We start from the raw sequence: 16,080 nt of genomic DNA, 5'->3' as shown, positions 1-16,080 counted from the left end.
AAACTAGTTTGCTTGTACTGACTGTCCCTTTTCCAAAGTGTTTCTGCTTCCCTTCCATTGTACAATTATGGACAACAACAACTGTGCTACACCTCCTACTGTCTCCTATTAATAGGCTGGCCAAGTTAAGAGTCACCAGCTTTCTCTCACAGGAGACACTGCCCCTTCTCCTGCCTCTTCTGCCACTACAACGTGCTCTCCCAACCAGTGACCAGCCCAGTAGGCAGGACTCTTTGGAACATCCTGTTGCTGCAGGCAATTTGCTTTTCACATGATTGCCTCTCGTGGTGGTTCATTCTTCAATCTGTAATCACATGCCTTCCTGTCTGGATGGCAACAGTATGGGCCTTGCTGTCACATGGGTTATGTTATTCTCAAATACATAATCTTTCATTTTATTGGCATTCATCCTGTGTCTAATACTATAGTAGTGAAGTTATCTCTCCAATAGGATATCCAAGCCTCCTCTCTTTTCATGTCACCACACGTGTTCAGTACTTTAACAATTCTCACCAACACTGCTCATATTTATTGTGCTGAAATCACTGATGGAAATATTAAAGAAGATGGGTCTGAAGACTAAGGAATTTCTCACTACTAACCCCTCCTTGATTTAATGTTTTTCAGTGCCTCCATTTACTCCACAGACCGTAGATGGCAAGAACTGACAGAAGAGCTCATGGAACTATGCAAAAAGGCAGCTTGCAATTGGGCAGCCAGGCAGCTTGCAATTGGGATCTGCAGGCAATAACTTTATTACAAGTCAGCATCAAGTTGCTCTGATGGCAGCCAGTGAACAATTGATTAGTGAGAGTAGTGTTGGGAGTGTGTGAGATGATTACTAAAGTGTTGTGGTTGCAGAATGTTTGGTTTTCCTATCACCCCTGAAGTGAGAGTCAGCTTGAGGACAGGACAGTCTCTCTGTCCCACTCACCAGGTAGTCGTGATACCATTTACATGGTACTATGTGGCTCAGACCTATTTGAATATGAAAACATCTTTTTGCCTTTAAAAATATGAGTAACCTGCTTATATATTGGGGGGGGGGGGGAAGGAATCAGTGTACCCTCTACTAGTCTGGCTGACGAGGCCGTTCCCTGCTATGAGAGCACCTGGCAGGAGATGGTTCAGCTGTGCACTGATCTGCTGCTTAATGGAAGCAGAACCAGTTTTAGGCAAAATGAAAGCAAAATGGACACTACCTGTTAGCCAGCTGAGATGCCAGCAAGTCTGGTGCTCTTCAAAGTAGTGGGGTGGGAGGTAAATGGCACAATATTTACAAGGGTAATGCAAAGAGCTTTCATTGGCATAGGCTTAGAGCACCATCAGTTTGCAGGCCTGGCACAGGCAACTAAACAGCTCATCTGTCATCACTGGGAGCAGTCCAGAAGAGGTAGGCATTGAAAGGGCTTAGTGTGCCTGGAGCTTTGTGTGGCAAGCGGCAGTGCACAGTGAAACAGGGTAAGGAAATGTGATGCTGCATTACTTTGTCACATCCGTGCCAACTGGCAACTGTTTTTTGCAATTTTGAAATCCATTAAAAGTTTGGGTGAGCCTGCCTATTTCTTGTGTTTCCTTAAGTACTTAAGGAAAGTACTGCTGTGTCTGTTCCACAAGAGAATGTGGAACTATGGTCTTCATTAAAGCAAGAAAAGGATGTTTAAAAATAACAAAGCAACTTTGTTAAGAACTAAGTAGACAGCAAGCAAAGTTTCAAATGTCAGAAAAGTGCCCGTGATGCTGTCTGTGGAGAGGACCCCAGCCCTGTGCATCACTCTCCAGTGATGGGGTTACATGTTACCAGTATTTCTGCTCTTCCCCTCACTGTTGCTGACAGTGTCCTGATGGACCCCTGTCCACCCCAGCATTTTCCAGGGGCTTTCTCAGGTTGGAATGCAATAGTAAAGAAATGGTGGTAGAGCTGGAGAGATCTTCTGCACAGTCCCCTCTGGTCATGCTTCCTCTCGCTTCAGTTACACTTGTGGTGCTCTGATACCACCTTACCCTCTCAGGCCATCAGCAACCTGTCCCTGTCTCCTCTAGCTCCTTGTTCATGGAGGTCACTGAGCTCAGACTCAACCTCTACATTCCTGTAGTTTCCTTGTTTTCCTCCTCTCCCCTGGTGGTTGAGGTCCTCTTCCCCAAAGTCCTCATTGGCTGTTGTAGCCTAGGAAAAATGCAGATCCTGTTTTACAACAAAGGAATCACAGTATTTTCTTTGTCCTGGAAAAGTAATAAAAGAAAATACCTTTTCATAATCTTTCCTACAGCATGATCACAGCTAGATACTTGTGACAGTTCATTAAGCCTTTATTTCTTCTTTCAATGTATGTCTATCAGAAGTGTTTGTCACCTAAGTTATTTGATAGCAAAAACAATAGCAATGGTTTGAGATTTCAGTTATATTTTAAAAAATTAAGAAAATAGTTTTTAGCTTGGCAGAAGGCCTGGGCAAAATTCAAACATGACCTCTTCTAGCAGTTATGATCTTCATATCATAGTGCATCCAGGTTTTAATTTATTAGCAGGTGCTAAGTGTGAAAAGGCAGTATTTTTTCAGCTCTCACATAAGTGTTTCTATGCTAAAAAGCCTTTTGTCATTTGGTGGTGGAGAAGCAAATCAGTGGATGAAGACCAACTGCAAGTTACAAGAGGAGGTAAAAAAAAAAAATATATAAACAGGATACTGAATAGTGGGACAGAAGCCTGTTCACAAGAGTTCTGTCTTCTCTTTTAATCTCCATGTTCAGGGGACACACAGAGGGACCAGATACCCCTCCAGGGACTTTTCCAGTGAGCACAGTCAACAGAGTTTGTAACAGAGACCACCCAGGACCCCATCTGGATGCTGGTAATAATGTCTTAAATTCAGTGAATGCTGTGCATAGACAGAATACAGATACACAGTCACTTCTGCTGTCTGCCATTTTAAATACTGAAAAGTCAGTATTTCATTAAAGACCAGAAGAAAAAACATCCCTAGCTGCAGGCTTGGATAATAGCTCTCCACCTGGGATTGCTCTTGCTAGTGATGGCAGAGGAAGACATTACTTCTTCCCTTGACTGAGTCAAAAGCCATCCCATAGCAAACAGAAGCTACCAAAATGATTTTAATCACTGGTCATGGGATTACATGGAATATTTCTCTGGCAACATCAACTTGGCATCAGCTGTGACTCCAGTGCTGATGACATTCCTGCCTTCTCAGCTTTGTTCTTAAATTTTACCCAAATGGCCCAGAAGACTGGGATCCAGTCCTGCTTTCTCTGCTGTCTGAGTTTAAGACTGCTGCTAGTCTCATCCTCAGTTAGAAGTGCAGATAGGCTGCAACAGCCATCAAATATGGCTGTGGGGCCCATGCTGGATGGAGCCTTTGGCAATCTTATGTTAGGGAAATTATCCCTGATGTCTTAGCTTGCAGGCAGCCTGAAATAACAGCCTGGAACAAAGTCCATGCTTGTAGACAGATGGTATAGAGCAGTGTGGGTAAAAGCCAAACAAAAGCCTGTGGTAACACTACAAGTAACCCAATGTGGACAGGGAAGCTTCATTCATAATGCTTTCACAAGATTTTAGGTCTATTTTCCCACACAGCATCTCTCTGTTTTGCCACCTTTCTAGGCTTAGCACACCTGTGCATTCAGGTGCAAGGGCTCTGAGGGAAACTTTTTTTGTGGGGAGTGAAAGACACCTCCAGAATTCCTTACATCATGTATGCGCACAAATGCCTCTGCCTTCTGTCCAACAGGCTGCTTCTACCACATGGAGGGGGGAACAAGGTGCCTAGTTAGTCACACACAAATATAAATAAATCGCTGACCACAGGAAAAAAGACCTATTTCTCAATGGGACATGGGGAGCAGTGACTGTTTTAAGAAACTTGAACTGATAAGAACTTATTTTAGGATACATAGGCATCAATCTGATCATAGCCCATGTGGCATGCTTTCTCCTGGGACACCAAGGACAGTCTTGGAATGCCACAGTAACACCACTTGGGTTTATGAGTTTTCATTAAAGCAGAGGGGGAACATAACTGTTCATATGGATGAGGCGAGTCTGATTCTCTTCTGCCTACCTAAACTTAGGTAAGAAGCTGTCCTTTGGGAGAAAAAACAAGATTGCATTAGTACATGTGGGAGCTTAAGAATCAGACTTGTCAGTCAGGGCTTTCACTGCATGGGTAGTACAGTGGTGCAGTTAGTAATGGATATAAGCTGGCATATGACCAGGCTTTCTCAGTTTGTCTAGAACTTCTTCATTGTCATTTTGACCAGAATGTATCACTGCAATGTTGTTAACTGTGCCAGTATAGCTCTGTGCATGGCTTAGCATTCCTGAGTAAAACTGGCTCTGCTTCTGTGCAATGAGTGTATTTCCCTGATCAATTTACACTTAAGCGTGAAAAGTCAAGAAGAGTGGTAATAGTATTTTTCTGGCTGGTTGTAGCTAATGCTTTCTCTGATTTTCACTTATGGCCTGGGAAGAATGTTTTTGCTACCACTGAACCATGAGGGGAAGAGAGGAAAGATACAGAACTGCTGGGTTTAATGAGCTGAAACAAATATTAAAGCAGCATGTACACTTGTCATGCAAAGAGGAGGTACATATATATAAATGACAAGCAATTTAAATCAAGACTTCAGTTACAGAGTTTAAAACTGACATTATAGCTCAAAAAGACTCAAAACTTGGTGTCTTAAATTCTGTCATTGAAAACAAACAAATCCAAAGCAATTCAAGTTATGGGGGCATAAACTATCAATCTATATTTTAATATGTGGTGAACTTTTCATTTTGGACTATGTAATGGTTTACTTTTACAGCTATCTGCTCCTCTTCTCTTGAATTTTACATTAGGTTATCTGGGTGTTTCCAAGGCAAATTCCTAGAGTGCTAGTTGAGGAATCATTTATTGTTTCAAAGACTACTCCAGAGGCAATGCATTAACATTTTGAGTCTTTGTGTAGCATTTATGTGCAGCTGGAAAGGAAAAAAAAATCTTTAATCCATTGAAGAGAAATGTTAGTAGAAAGAGAAGTAGAAGAGAAATTATAGTTTTATAATTTCAGTGAAAGCATTAAAATAAATCATATGTTAAGAGGCTCTCTATACTTCAACACTAATTCAATCTTAAATGACAGGATCTGGTATTGGGAATACAGACTTTTCTCTGTGGGATTAAAGGTGGCAATTTATATTTATGCAAATAAATTAAACTGCTTAATTTTATACTGAGATTAACTGTTTTTCTTGCTGGTAGCTTGACAGTTTCCAGTATTTAAATGAGCCTGGGATGAGATTGTGATGGAAAAAAATTCAATCTGTAATTTATTCTTTAAATCAATGCAAACCATTAGTACTAGGGTTAGAAATTTAATAAAACATAATGATTATTAAAGTGGCTTAGAGGAAATTAAGCGTCCCAAAAAGGTGTTGCTTTTGCAGTGATGACAGTATCTGTGTATAAAATTTGAAAGAGCTTTTCCTAATTACCCATGAAAAATTATCATTTCACTTTTATGGATTCAGTCCATGAAAGTCTCCCCCTACCATCCGACAGCCACCTGGAGACAGGTGGGCAGCAAGCACCACTGGCAACTGTCCCCAGGCCAGTGAAATCACATAACTCCAGAGGGGATTCAGCCTCAGAGAACTAGGCTGGTCTGTGTTGTCGAGTGGCTGGTGCTTGACTGGTGTTTGTAAGGTGTCTCCTGCCAAAAACTCCTCCCAGCAGATGGTAACAGCTGGGTTATGCCTGACTTTGGAAAACTACAGAAGGAAGCCTTGTCAAGGGCCTATTGTGTGATCCCAATGGCTTTTCCTTGTGAAAGGGCTTTTGCTGTACAAGGCATAACGTACTCAGGGTGTTTGGGAGCACATGGGTTGAGTGACCTGCCTTGGTACAGCAGAATATTGGTCTGGATCCTGGGATACAGGATACATCCCAGTGATTCAAATGGAATCTGACCTTTGTGAATGTGAAATATATTCCTTCAAATAAATGAAGTCTCTTCTTACTGCTGATGTTAAAAATATTTGTGACACTGGATATTTTTAATTGCTGTAAGAGAGGCCATTGAGACACTGTAAGTATATAAGGAAAAGCAGAGGAGTTCCTGACTCTCTGTGGTAGTCTTTTTATTAATGTGTGGACCTATGCCACACAATGCTCCATACAACAGATGACTATGTAAATTACTTATCTCACTCCATATGTAGATTGCAAATGATCAGTTGAAGCTAAAATCATACAAAAATATGTTTCGATTGTGTGTATAAATAAATCACATTTCTTTTTTTTTTTTTTTTTGCTTTTCTAGCAATAGCTTTATTTTACTCATATTATGCTGTCAATTAATTTTTAACCCTACAGAGGGTTCTCTGGAGTAACCAGGAACCTAATTAACAGGTCTGTAATGGCTAATCAAGCTATATTTTCAAGTCCTGGTTGACATCCAGTACTTAAGAATCCAAATTTCATTCAAAGAACATTTCCCTGACTGCAATTTGAGCACCAATTAGAGCTGTAGCACATGCTAGTTTCTGCACACTTAAAAAAATTCTGGTTAAAAGGAGTTGACTTCAACTTTTCATCTTTATTCAGAGATAAATTACCACACAATAAATCACAGCTGTTTAAAGCAGATAAGGAAGGAAAAGGTTCTGCAGGCACAGAGATTTGTGCTATCTCGTGTTAACATCAAAATAGGGAGTCAGATCCTGAATTTTTGGGGCAGTTCTGATGCTTACATGCAACAGTCAAAACGCATCTCTTATGTGACATTTTTAAAGTCACTTAAGAAATGAGGTTCTGGTGTTCTTCTTGTCTTCATGTGGGTCCTGTCTGCCTGTAATCCCCCATCTTTTTATATTAAATGCAGTGCCCAGTCAGAAGCACAGGGGACAGATAATTATTTTAATCCATATAAATTTAATTTAAATTTAATGGAGATAAGCAGCAGGATGGGAGGTACAAGCTGCTCTTAGCCTTACTACAGGAATGACTTGACCATGAAGAGTGTAACTGTATTGCTAATTTAGAGTCCACACAAAGAAATGTTATCTGCCTCAAGTGTAGAAAATACTTGGATAGATACTTTTATGTCTTCTTAGACATGAGGAAGTCAATACCATTAGCTCTGCTGCTCAAAGAAGTATTTTCTTAGTTGTGCTTAATACCAAAGATCCACCTGTGACTTAGTGGCTAAGGCAGATGGATGTAGCACACCAGGCAAAGATCTGTCTCTAAACCCAGGGCATTCAAGTGTCAATGTGAGACCTGATTTTCACAGTTCAGGCCGAGAACAATTTTGTCGCATCTCGGAGAAGGACACAGCTTTTCTTCAGCAGTAAGTCTCTCACTAAATACCTCATATCAATGTGCATATAGGTAACTAGAGGGAAAAAATAGGCGCAGATTTTGCTGTAGCCTTTATGACGGTAAATCAGGATGAACGTATTTCATACGCAGTGGGATTAAACTAGATCTACAGTAGTGCTACCAGAAGGATACAGGCTCGGGGACTTGAGGTGCCCTGACACAGTGATTTATTTAGATGTGGGAATTTTCTTCATATAATTGCACAACAGACAGGTGTGGCTGCACAGAGGAGTAATCAAAATTAGTGAATTTATTCACTAATATTAACATCTACCAATTAATTATTTGCTACTGTCCAGATCCCAGGTGAGTTCTGCCCAGTACATCCCTGCTGTGATTCCAGCAAGTTCCAAATTCAGCTATGGCCAGGCAGCCACACCAGGCAAAGGACTGTCAAGTCTGTCATATGAGGAAAAGTAGAATTGGGTTTGTTCAGCCTTGAGAAAAGACCACATAGGGGGCACCTTATCACTATCATTCAGTAATTAAAAGATGGCTACAAAAAAGATAGAGACTCCATTCTTTTACAATGAGTCACATGCAAAAGATGAGAGGTGAAAGGGTACAAGTCACTATTAGAGAGCTTTTGACTGGAAATAAATTTTTTCACAATGAGAGCAATTAGCTGTTGGCATAATGTCCATGGGGAAGTTGTGGATTCCCCAACACCAGACAATTTTAAGAACCAGCTTAAAATGCCCAGGGTGCTGGGCCATCTTGGCTAGACCATGCTTTTGCCAAGAAAGGCTGGATAAGATGATCCTTGAGGCCCTTTCCAACATGGTATTCTATGAGTTTATCAAATATAAGAAAGCCACAAATATTGAGGGATCCCTCTTGTGCACTTGCTCATTCCAGGAGTCAAGGGTTAAGGGAGTAGAGCTGAAGTAAAGCTGCTGTACTTAACAGCCCCTGATAAACCTATTCCTGATATTTTTTTCATAAACCTGTTTTAAAGCAGTTTATAATTTTGAGCTCACTTTTATGGCTCCTTCCCATGAAATCTGAAAAGAGCCCCATACATTTCTACCTGCCTGCAGAGAGATTTGGAGAGTGCATTTCAAAGCTGTTGTTTCACAAGCACCTATGTAATTGAAATATTGCATTCATAGCTACATCACCCAGCTGGAGAATACCTTGGGAAAAATCTGATCAATTATAACAAAATCTTATCACTCAAATTTCAACAGTCCAGCTCTAAAGAATTTGTCACATAAATTTAAGGAAATGTGAACAATCCATGAACAGAAAATAGCCAATTACATTCAGCTAGTCCCATGAGTTTCTTTAGATGTGGTCCATCCAAATATGGTTCAATTTCTTGAAGTTTTTCTTGTGGGAGCTTGAAAGATTTAAACCATGTATTTTTACCTTTGTCTACAGAAACTTTCCCCTTCAGACAGTACGAGTACACTGCCACTGTCATTCTGGTTTTAAATACTGACATGGAACAAAAAAACACTACTCCTGTTCTTTGTGTGCCTTGCAGCACAAATTTCTATTTTGTATCATCTAAGGTCCTCCAGATCTGTTTCAGTGTTCCACTTTTACCTTTTTGTTTCAGTGTTCCACCTTTACCCTTTGTTACCTAGCAGTCTTGTAGTGTGCAGGAAATGATAAATTACTCTAGTTTCAAGTGGAGAACATCTGTGTTTGTTTCCTGGGGGATAGCAAAGCTGATATTATTTTCCTCTCTTTGTGAAGCTGCTGTGTGCTTCTTCCAAACGGCTGCAGTAGCCAGTGGAGTGATCCACATTTAAGTAGCCTGGGAGTCCAATTATCTAAGGAACATTCATTTGAGCAAATTAAAGGAAGAAAGAAAAATTATCAGAATTATTATTATTATTGTTATTGTTGGTATTGGTATTAAGCACTGTGCAGTGGAAAAAAAATCCATACTATTTCCACTTACGGTGCTTCATCAAATTACCTGATTGTTTAGCTAAATCCAGAGTACAAAAGCCCTTTGTTATAACAACAGAAAACCTGCTAGATGAGAGCGGAATGAAGAAGGCTGTGAACTGTGAAGCTGTGAATGTGGACATATTTCAGGACAGGAGCTGCTTCACTCTGGTTAAGGACTGCTATCCCAGGGCAGGGCAGCACTTCCCAGGCACACCAGGACATTTCTGCAGCTTTGCCCCAGGATAATTTCTCATGGTGGCAAGCAACAACACTGGGATCATTTTGGGAGTAGTCCAATGAGGAAAGATGTGTTTCTTCTCGCCATGCCCTTAAAGCCTGTCCACTACTACCATTGCATTGAATCTGTTTTGTTGCTAGATCTGAAAAGGCCAAAAGAGTCTGAAGTGTGTTTCTTATGATGGGGTAGTTAAATACCATTATTCTTTCTGTTGAATCTGTAGCATGATTGCTCCTTTCCTAACACCCATGTAATTGCTTCCTATGTCCCAACTATGCTTTTTTATGCCACATTATAATGAAACATTGTGCAGTTGAAGTTCACCTCTGAAAAATTTTTAAATTGGCTTGTATTGAAATATTCATAGCTTTTAGTCAGCAGGACAAACCCATGCCTGGCATAGTAAAGCTCTGTACTCTCTCTGGGCATGTCACAAGAGAGCCTTTGGCTAGGAGCTGTCTTGCAGGCAAAGCCCACACTGCTCCAGAGCTTCACACAACTCCTACCTTAGTGAGCTATCTGTGCATAGCAATGGCCACAATGGCCAACTGGGCCAGCTCATGGAGAAAAAACCCAAGCAGGTTAAAGATGGACTCCTGTTGGAGCTGGAGAGATCTTACTTTTTCATAATAGAGTATGAAATTCACCCAGGCAGGCAAGAAGGAATTAAAAGATTTTATGTCTAACTGGGGAGGCACAGCAGGCAAGTGGTAAACTCAGGTAATTTGACAGCAAGTTCAGCCATTCTGACATCACCCAGCAGCTAAATTCTAGCAATACTGCTAGGATGACTTGTCAGCCACTGACTTGGCTAAAATCTGACTCATGGGCTGATGCCATTTGCTTACTTTCGTTCTGCTCCTTACATTGGAGCAGGAGAAAGTAATTAGTATTGTCAGAAAATCCACGAAATCTAGTTGCATTCCTTACTTAAAATTACTTATTGCTGATCTTTCTTTCTCCCATAGAAAAGAAGATTTTAAAAGCAAACTATCAATTATTTTCTGAGTACAGTAATGACATTAAAACATATTCTATCTCCCTTTTTATTGAGTATGCTGATCTCTACTCACAAAAAAAGCCACATACTCTACAGAAAAAATGAAAAATACATTAAAAAAATTAAAATATTCTTTCATTTCCTCTTTTGCAGATCTTGGCAGATAGATGTTTAATGGGACCGAATTCTGTTTGGTTTCCTAATACCAGAATCTTAAAAACCTTACTAAAGAGAACATTGATTTTTGTGATATCAGTCCAAACTTATTTCCACATCCAATGAATTAAATTAAAATATTTGCTATGCTTAGAGAATCCAGGGATGTAAGTGCACTTCTTAAGACATCCTTTGGAAGTACTTTGGGATATCTAAGTCATTTGCATGGGCTAGCAGATATGACATTTGGCTTAGGAGAAAAGATGGACCTTCCCACAAGATGGAATGCTGGAGAACAGGCAGGATGCACTCAACTCTCTTAAATAACAGTAAGCACACACTGAAAGACAGCTGAATCCTGTCCAGGAGTGCAGAAATCTATCAGGTTTTTTGTCACTTGGATCCTTTTGAAACTCTGGATCAGTTCAGCAGAAAGGGAAATGAACCCATTCATAAAAATGAGGGCAGAGAGATGTCACTGTGATCAGCAAGTTTTCTCCTGCCATCGTTCTTCATCTTTCACCAAAGAAATACAAAGGCAACAGTTAGTCAAAAATGATTCCAGGTTGCCTGCGTCTGTAAGAAAGAGGGAAGTTGGGAAGCAGCACGGAAGTCCTTTTAGCACACAGCACTAGGTGTAGTTTAAGTCATAGAAGACTTTCTGGAGTTCTGTCAGCCAGTGTTCCCCAAAGCAAAACAGCCAGCACACAGTAGAAGAAGTAAGAAGTATTGCAAATAAACAGAATGTGGGGTCTTTTTACCTTATATTTTCTCATTGTTGTCATACATGCTTAGGAGAGGAGGAAAAGAAATCAGGGTAGCACAAGTCTTACAAACAGGATGATAATGTAGAAAAAAGCAGAGACTTGGACAGACAGGACCAATTAAGCAATCTATACCTGCCAGAAAAAGATATCCTTACAACTGCAATGTTTGCAATACAAGCACACAAAAGACTGATTCTTTCTTCTTCAAATGCAAATAAGACTTGGAGCACATTGTGGCATGTGGCACACACGTCTGGGAAATGAAAGGCATCTGATATTTGCTTAGCTTCCAACAAGAGAGTAGCTTCTTGGCACTGACAAAGCGGCATAGAAAAGCAGGTGTGAGGTATGAATTTCACATTACCTGCTTCTATTGCCAACATTACTTGCTCTGTTACTTAAGTTGGAGTCTCACATTTAGGAGACCAAAAAATGACATTGTGAAACATCCAAAAGAAGAATTACACAAGCTCTGGATGTCAAGTTGTGCACCAGTTTGAGAAAATGCTTTCTGGAAAATCCATTAAAGAAAATCTGATATGACTTGCCTAGCTGTAACATACAATTGAGCTCCACATAGTGTTGGCACAATTAGACACAGTCACCATTTCTGTGGCACTCAGCTTTTTTAAAGGAACTCATACTAAATTCATATTAGTTAGGAGGCTATTCTGGTATTAGAGACAGTTTATTTAGTTGTACACAAAAATTTCAACAAGAATTTGGAACCAATGTCTCCTGGATAAATTTAATGGCAACAAACCTTTGATTCTGAGCACAGTGTTTTTAGCTGGTCAGTACCATCCCAGAAACAAACAAAGAGACAGGTTAATATGACTAAATATTTAATATACAGGGAATATTTTGGGGAAGGTTTTGGATTTATCTCTTCTCCTTTATTTGCACAGAAAAATCACTCCCTGAGCACTGGAAAGCAGAAGGAAAGCAATGGACCCAAATGCTCTCGTTGAACAAAATGGTGGCCCTATGAAGTTGAATCATGATTTTGAAGAGTTAAGATTTTAGCTGAGGGTTAGATCCAGTTCATATTGAAGTTAGATACACCAATGATAGGTTAATGATTATTAGATTCTTAAGCTAAAACTAATTGTTATATTATGAGCTTATTTGTAGAAGAAAGTGGAGCAAGTGAACCATTACAGGAACATACTGAAACCAGTAGAACAATGCCCAGCACCTGGACCCTGTGTCAATCCATCATGAAGCAGGGGGACTTGGATCCTGCCACAGGGTCACAGAGACCTGACGAAGACCTTCCTGACTTCATGCCTGGGACCACTGACCCAATTGGAGACCACTGACCCAATTCAAGAGAAGAATTGCACACGTGTGAAAGACCAATAACCTAATTTTAATACAAAGTGGGGATGGGAGGTGGTGGGGTTGTGCATATGTATTATTTTGGGAAATAAATAGAAAGCAAAAATCCTTGTGTGTCGGAACCCAGAATGTCCCTTGGACGATCTTGGATGTTCCGGGCCCAGGTCAAAAGCATTTGACACCCTGGAATGCAGCCACTGACCCCTGTGGCTTTGAACCTGATCCATGGAACAATTTACCAACCTTGCAGGAAGAACAAGAAATCACAAAAGTTTAGATATTATAGTAGAAGTAGTCACAAAGTGAAAGGAAGAATTTTTGAGTGCTGTACAGGGGGGTTTTAGGCCTTGTACAGAGGGGTCTGAGTTTTGTACATGGGGGTCAGAAGTTCTAAGATGGAGGGATTTGGGTGTGCCCTGTCCTCTTTCCTTCTTCTTCCTAACCTCCATGTTCTTGGTGATGTTGGCATTCACAGACTGGTTTAGAGTAGAAAGTCACTATTCAATATAGGTGATGGGCATTGGGGAAAAACCATAAACATTTAACATGTAATATATGATATAAAAGAGTGCACCAGCCCCCTGGGCGTGGGAGTGTGCCCTTGCCTGACTGCTGAACAGACCGCAGCAGCTCACGGAGAAATCTTTTAGATAACATAAAATAAACTACCTTGAGACTGGACGGCTGAAGACTACTGAGTCTTTCTTTGGAGGCATGGGTTGGTTGAGAGACTTTTCCACCTTTCTGGGCCACCCCAATCAGGGAATGAGGTCCGACAACAACAGGCCCCGCACTTGTGTGGCGTGGTCACGCATTTCAGGGACAATCCTCACAGTGCCACCCGCCAGTGTAATAAACATGCCACTGTCTAATTTTGACTAGCGAGAGAGTCTTTGTCTGTGATTTTCGGTTTTAACAATTCAAAGTCAGCTCCCATGGATTCAGAGGCACATCCAGGGAGTCATTTCCCCATGGAAGGTTGGGAGTTTATCCCTTGCTTCTCTTTTCTGCACCAGCACTATCTTTTACAATTAATCAGCAGTTTTCAAGCAACTTCTTCATTTTGATTCTCTGACTGATACAACACATAAATGTTTTAAAGTGCACTTATTTAACTAAAACATCTCTTTACTTAATGTTACCTGAGTGAGCTGAATTTAATTGAATGAGCTGAAAAACAACTTTTTCAGTTACAGCTGAAAATAACTTTTTCAGCTCACTACATCCATTGTTTCTCTGGAATGGTTAACAAAAAAACCAAAGCATAAGCCTTTTCAGCCAAGGTTTCAAGCACTGGCTGACCAGTGCTGCTTAGACCATACCAAGTTCCTAAAGGGGCAGAACAATTCCTTTATGGATTGATACTAACCAAAGTGTTGGATATCCCTTTTCTATTTCGTCTAGATGTTATGTATTTTCATGCATACTCTTCTGCTGTGCAAATTCTATGGAAAAGCAGATTAAGATTGCTTCATGTTTGACTACTTTTCCTGATGGAAAATTTCCATAAATACATACAACATTGTCATTCCCTTTAGCACTTCCCATAAAGCACTTTATGGTGTTTCCTGATTTTTGGTCCAAGATCTTGATCATTCCAAGTCATGTGGAGCCAGTAATGTGTATATTCAAACCAGATATCGATAGCAGGAGCATTTTTATGCAAGAGTGTGCACTGTCACTCAAAGATAAGTATTTTAGTAAAGCTGTTGGTGGTTTCATCAAATTTCTGGTGAGGATCAGAATCCTAATCAGACACTTCTCTATGTAAAATGAAATTTTAGCAACACGGAGAATGGAGAATGGTTTGGAGTTACATTTCTTTGAGTACAGCTTCTTTCTGACCCCATTTGTCTTTGTGAGGCTCCTTTTACCATAGTCCTCTCCTCTGACTTGCCCTCCCCACATTTCTACAATGAGAAGGCAGCAGCCTAATTTCTTTAGATGGAGAAAGAGATGAATGTTTGTAGTTACTAGCTGCAAGGATTTACAACAAATCTGGGGACTCTTTAGCCACCTGCAGCACTCAAGCTGTTCAAGTGTAATTTGTTATGCTGGGGCTGCATTCGTGAGCAGAGGGAGGTTGCTTTACCATGGGGCCAACTTGAATATTTAGAAGCAGGGGATCCATGGGAAACTTCTGAAGCCAATACTGCTGGCTTGCATTAGCAATGGGATGCCCTGGGAAATTACTGTCATCACATGCCTACAATCCCTGGACAATTGAAGTATGTGGACTCTGTGTAGGGTTAGAAAGCTGAGTTCTTTCACTTATATTTTTTTATTTTGTGACTCACTTTAAGCCTCTTGGAGGTGCTATAAGAGGGAGAAAGAGATTGAGTCATAACCCAGTTTCCAGAAACCTTAGCAACATGACACAGGCAGAACCTCAGGTATGAAAAGCACAGTGGAAAAAAAAAGCCCTGACAGATATAATATTCCTAAAGATAATTGGTTTTTACTGAGGAATTGTAGCATTAAAGAGTAAAAAAATTGCATTATTGACATAAGTGCAATGAAAAATGTGGTAGAGAAGCAATATCTGAAAGCAATATAAGTAATTTTCCCAGAACCTGGTCTTCTAGAAGAATGATTTTACCCATTGAGCTATTGCATGATCTATAAACAGATGAGAATACTCTGATAGGGCAGAAGGAAGGTGCATAACATAAAGCAAAAATCCGCTGGTAAGTCCTGTGATATACTTGAGTACATTCCCTAGGGGCACACAATGTATGAGTGAGACAACATGGATAGGAAAGGTCAGAAATTGTGGACACAAATCACAAGAAGGAATAAAGAAATCTCCACTCATGGAGCACTTTAATGAGATGAAACCTCCCTTCACATCTTTAAAGTTTATAGGTATTGACTATGTCCTGAAAACCCACAGAGAGGGGGAGACAGGAGCAGCTTATTTAGACAGTGAGAAGCACTGCGGATTTAAAACTTAAACGTGTCACTACCAAATAGAACAAAACAATAACTGAAATAGATTATGTATATATTTGTTTAAGACTGGGAAAAGAAATCTTCTTGATTACAGACATGTAGGTGGAAACCCTACAAAGGGCAGAGCAGTGCTGTTGGCTACTGCAGGCAGCGGCAGGGTGCAGCGATAGAGACCTCTGGCTCATCGCCGCTGTTCCACAGGAGCTGTCTGCTGTCATAAATGTGTTTGGTGAAAGCCACAGGCAGTTGCCTCTTTGCTGTGTGCTGCTGCCTTTCTCAAATGGTGTGCTCCTTTCTGCGCATCCATGGCAAAAGCATCACTCTTATTAGTTTGGAC

Source organism: Anomalospiza imberbis, chromosome 1, assembly GCF_031753505.1.
Source record: "Anomalospiza imberbis isolate Cuckoo-Finch-1a 21T00152 chromosome 1, ASM3175350v1, whole genome shotgun sequence".
Lineage (NCBI taxonomy): Eukaryota > Metazoa > Chordata > Aves > Passeriformes > Viduidae > Anomalospiza > Anomalospiza imberbis.
The sequence above is the reverse complement of the archived record's forward strand: the minus strand, read 5'-3'. Positions refer to the sequence as shown.